Here is a 6,000-nt window from a genome sequence, read left to right on the forward strand (position 1 = left end):
CTATGAAATTCGATGATACGTGAACTGAAAAATATATATCATTCGCATATTATATTATATCATATTATAGAAAATAGTATACTTAAAATGTATCAAAAATTCAAGTAATAAACAATGAAATTTTAATGAGTTAATTTTTTTCATAGCAAATGTTTTAAGTTTAAATAAAATATAATGATAACTTTCTTTTGAAATAGTTATTTTGTAGAAGGCGTATTTATATAATAGGCATACGCATTTTATGGCGTGTGGTGTGCTCAGATATTAAGTTCCTATACAAGCCAATAAACTCAAGAACCAAATAACATACCTACATACAAGATACTAAATATATTATACTGTTAAAATCCTCAATTGCATCCTTGCGGCTATATTTAGAATACGTGTTTATTGTGAACTCTTTCCGAATGGAAACGAAACTATATACTTCAATATAATACCGCAATATAATCGATTCGTTGCTGTCATTACGGTCTATATACATTCAGTTTTAGCGTAGCAGCTGTGTCTTGAAATGACTGATATTAAAAAAAACTTTAATTTAAAATCTGGACACTAGGATAAATAAAAAATTAAATAAGATTAAAAGTATAAATAAATACCATATTTTGTTTTTTAAATATTCAAATAGAAAGGATATTAAATGTATATTATATACTCAAGTCAGCTGACAAAAATATAATTTATATTTGACGAATGTTTTTATGACAAAGCCATAATATGTAATATGTATGGTTTATTTGTTTGTATTTGATTTATTAAACTGTCGATGAAATATTGAATACAAATAAGTCAACATATAAAATGCAGGTTATTCAGAAAATTCGATAAAGAATTGGAGATTGGTGAATTCACTATAACATTGTTATAAACGAGTAATACGATTTGTAGTTAAAACAGTGATTTTTCGTTTATGCTTTTATTAAAAAAGGAACATATATAATTACAATAAATTAAAAAGTTATGAAATATATGTTTTTTGTTTTAAAATAAATTTATTACGTCTATTATCACGATAATAAACAAAAAAAAAACATTTTGTTGCATTATATTGTAGATATACAACAAATTTACATGCATCCAACAATGCAAGTAGGAATCTATATATATACTATATAGTATATATACAACATAAGTAAAGTGTATACTGTTTATTTGAACAACCATCCCCACTACTATAATACCTATTATAGTGTCACGTGCACTTTTTTCAAGTGATCCAACCACTATAGTACTTTAATATTACATCATACGCAACTATACTAAATAGACGCTATAGTTAACAGCATAATTAATACCCATTTTAACATGATAACAACTAAACAATTATATAGAATAATAAAATTGATCTCCCATACACTATTATAGTATTATAAATTATTATTAACAAGACATAATGAGATTGAATTTTACGTAAGTTTAATACTCAGATTAAATATCATTATATGATCGATGTTTAAAAATAAGGTACATAAGTATACCTAGAAGTTTCTTCATACTCTCATCTACTCATAAGTCATAATAGACATGTATTAATTAAAACTTAACAAACGTTTGATGATTTTATGATCAAAAACTTCTGACATCATACAAAAAAACCTTAAATACCTAACCAAATTATTTAATTTGTAGATTCTATGAAAAGATACCAGCTCATTTTTATACTAAATGTTCATCCCCTCATTGAAAAAATTATTATTATAATAGACCTGTTAAATTTTAATTTAATGATAAATAATTGTACTTATAAGAAAAACCATTATTTACGGAAGAGGTCAGTCTCTATATCTAAAGATGTTTTATAATACAATTATAGTAATTTAATACAACAATAAATTAAACATTATTTATACATAGTTATTACATATATGTAAAAGAAATATGGAAGATTAAATTATTTTTGCCAAAATAATCGCATTCCTAAGCAATTTATTATTAATTATTACAACATTATAGGGCTCGGATAAAAAATTTAATTTGGCTAATTGAATGGTGCGACATAAAGATAAATTTCAACCTTGTCTAATTTAAAACCGGATTACCTAATGTTAAGTACAAAATTAAAATAATTAATATTAAGCAGTATACCTACTGTGTAGTGCTCATTAGTCAATAAAGTCAATATTTTTAGTCATAATACGAGAAATAAGTCAAGAATGCTCAAAAAAGTATAAAATCCGCTAAAATGTAAAAAATATCGCGAAAAAAATGTTATGGTTACACGGAATACTTGAAACACATTTATAACTTAAAAATCATCGTGTAAAATATTCTAAAAAAAAAAATACAAATGCATTGAAATTCTTGCCTAATTATATCATATATTATTATTGTTACTTATAAAGTTATAACTTATAAGCTATTAATATACGTGAATATATTTTTGGTATAAGTATCTTAAAATTATTCTTAATATTTAGAAATTATAATTGCGTATAAATAATATTTATAAACGTACTGGTGAAAGGTTTCAAATCTCTAAAATTAATAATTATAGAATTACAATAAAATACCTATTTAACTAAAATTGTTTAAGAGGAAAAATAGTATTTTTTTTTTTTTTTTTAAATAATAGGTACGCACAATTTGCTATGTTAAAATTTAAATTTTATATACTTAAACAAAAAATTATGCATTTTGTATTATGTATTCTTATTATTTAAACAATGATTTAAGAACAAATAAGAACTTTGGAATATATTTTCGAGTTGTTTTTATTAAAAAAAAAAAATATTTTATCAACATAAACCAAAAATTGTAAATATCTATAAATGGCTCAAAAAGAGTCGAAATATTTGAAAATTCTACAACATATCATATACCTACCTACATGTAATGGAATTCTGAATAACAGCAGAAAATAGCAAAATATAAATTACTGTCTACTATCAATGTTAAAAAGCAACATTTTTTTTTTGCTTCAAAACTTTAGTATAATATAAAATATGTAAATCCGTGTAGATCATTATAAATCTTATAAACCTAGATATTCCTCGTTCTACTCAGAATCTAAAATATATCATGTATGAAAATATGACAACAAAATTTCTAAATTATATTACATCTACTAAAAAAACAAATTGAATAAAATATAAAACATTGTCATGTCTATTAAACTCTTAGAATATACAAGTTTTACGTGAGTTTTTGTACTCCATAGATAAAATCTTTAAATAAAATTAATTTAAATCAAAACAAATATAAGTACGACATAATCGACATATGGTCAACGTTTGTACATTACATAGTAAAATTATACATAATATATACAACAGTAGAGTTATATATTATTACTAATATATATTATGTATATATCAATATAACACATCCAGTTTTCCTATAATTATGTAATATATGTATATACATATCGTTTGACCACTATTACAAAATATGCTTACACCAATCTATCAGATATTTTTATAAATTATAACTGCAGTCATAGGGCTTGGTTAGTATATAAAATTAACACACCGGTAACTCCTATTAACGGAAAAAAAATAGTTTTTTTTTTCAAACTTTTTTTTCTAAACATACTTTTTTAGGTAGATATTATATACAGACTTTATTGGTTAACAAAATATTTTCATATTATTTTTTTCTTTAAAAATATTAAAAAAGAAAAAAATTATGATGACAATTGACACAATTTCTATGAAAAATAATCAGATAAATTACGTCATAGATTAAAAATATATATAAATATTATATATTTCCTCATAAACAATTTTATAAGATTATTCCAACAACATTAAATTCCTTACAATAATAAAATTGGCATATTATAAAATGGATATTGAAATTGGATGTAGATTTTTAGAAATAACATTAAAGCATTATTCGTTAATAATTAGCATACAACATAATATAATATATTTTATTATATATATTAAAAAATTATTACAATAGGTAATTGTTTTAAAAAAATTTTTCGTATTCTTAAATAAAATATTACGATATCAAATAAGTTATTAAATATACAAATATCAAAACACCAGTACATTTTAATTCCAATAGGTTACGTTAGACTCGTTAAATGATAAGAAAGAAGGTATGGTAAAAAATATGTTTCTATTTAATATTTACCTATTCAAATTTACCCTATACATTATCTAAACTTTAAATAATTCCAATGTATTCAGTTCATCACGCATCTGTTAGTTGATCTATCGACATCATTTATAACAAACAAAAATTAGTACCAATTAAATATACATAGAAAAATATTGTTACTCATCTGTGGGAAAAATTATGGAAAATGTTATGAAAATTATATAACATACATAATACATATTAAATACAATCAAGTTCACTCAAATCAAATCAAATAGATAAAAACTAAAGTCATTATCTACAGCAGTAATTGTTGTTTAAATTCGAATATCGCGGTGCACCTACTAGCAACTAGCGTATAAAATAATAAGGAATGTATTGTATGGTTAGGGTTACTCTTTTAAAATTTTAAAAATATAGTACTCTTGATTTTTTGTAAATGATATAGATAATGTACTCTCTTACAACCTTTTATATAATACAAATATTTGATTCTAAGATAATATATGGTGACATTATAAGAACAAATAAAATAAAAATATGTATTTATAATTTACCGCAATAAGTTATAAGCTCGAGATCGAAGTAATCATTAGTCAAAACTATTAAACGTTACTTAGCATTGCTACAAATCTTAAGTTATTGTAATCATATATTTATGTCTTTATTTACTGGAAATTATATATTAGTATTATTAATAAATTAGTGTTTTATAAGAAAACTTTTTTTTTTTTACTTTTAGGTATGCCTTATCTACTATTTTCGAATGACTAGCATCTGGTAATCCTTACTATGTACCTATGTCTGTATACTTAACGTACTTCTGCGATATTATTTTTTGGAAGTGTATTTTCAAAATACTATTTATTTAATATTATAAAATAGGGTTTCCTCTCCATACACTATATCGTAAAAATAAAAAAACGATTGAAAACGATAATCATTGTGAATAGGTTACCAATTCGTATTATACTATTAACTAGGGACACCCTCGAACACTAGTCTTATCACTAAAGTGTCGGGACCTTTGAAAAAATATAATTAAAAAAATAAATATTTTTTCTTGAAATCATTGCGAATAGTGTCTGTACCTATAAGGTTGTAATACATGTAAAACCATATTATACACTACATTTTCCTTATATACAGTGCCATAACAGAATTTCGTTACGGCTATTCGCCGACACAATTACACTTAAGTATAATGATTGGGTGTACCTACCGACTCGGGTCGTTAAACGTAGGGGGACGTTCGTTTTATTTATATTATATACCATTTACTCAAATGTCAGCTCAGCCCGTTCCAGTTATTATTATTGTATTGATAAAATTCAAAAATTGCAGCACTTACCCGTGGTATTCGTATGAATTGAACACACGTCGAAAATACACTACACCGTAAATAAATTTCCGAAAAAAAAAACGAAAAAATTTCGTCTAAACACACGCACTAAACACAACTCTCGAGCGAAAACGACCACTCGGCAACCGGTCCCGCACATATACTGATATCCCGACGGACAACGATCACTGACGAATCGGTTTCGCCGCCGCCGCTGCGCTACAGCTACCTTCTCATCCCGGCGGGCGCGCCGAGCCAGTTGAGTTGTCGTCTTCGTCGGTCTGGGTGCTCACCACTTGCTGCCAACCGAACCACGGAACCAACCGGTACGGTTACGCGCGCATCTCGGAGTTTTAGCCTCTCGCGCGTGCGCACGCACATATGGGTGCCAACGCAACGAAACAAAAAAATATGTTTCATCCCTTATGCGGGTTAGTTGGGCGTCACTGCTGGCCCGCGCGCGAAGAACGCATTCCGGGGGAACCCGATTATCTTGCCAAGCAGCTGGCGGCGGTAATCAAGAGTGTCGAGGCTTCTGAGTTCTGTTCGCTTCAATTGCTTCTGGACACTAGACAGTAGACGAGAGTGTGTACTGTGTACTCGACGAC

General features: G+C 26.2%; 1 protein-coding gene across 13 annotated transcripts in view; it reads right to left on the bottom strand.

Moving 5' to 3' along the window:
* The window catches only part of LOC132932360 (coiled-coil domain-containing protein AGAP005037), a 171,203-nt gene extending 165,528 nt beyond the window's left edge, over positions 1 to 5,675 (bottom strand). For 9 of the 13 annotated variants that reach the window (XR_009662872.1, XM_060998781.1, XM_060998773.1 and 6 more), the window contains exon 1: positions 5,402 to 5,674. The gene's annotated coding sequence lies outside the window, so the exon portion shown is untranslated. Of the gene's footprint in view, positions 1 to 5,401 lie in introns of all 13 variants that reach the window. The other 4 variants (XM_060998764.1, XM_060998788.1, XM_060998719.1 and 1 more) reach the window with 2 other exon arrangements.
* Positions 5,676 to 6,000: the final 325 nt, after the last annotated feature.

Source organism: Rhopalosiphum padi, chromosome 1 (genome assembly GCF_020882245.1).
Source record: "Rhopalosiphum padi isolate XX-2018 chromosome 1, ASM2088224v1, whole genome shotgun sequence".
In the NCBI taxonomy this organism is placed as follows: Eukaryota; Metazoa; Arthropoda; class Insecta; order Hemiptera; family Aphididae; genus Rhopalosiphum; species Rhopalosiphum padi.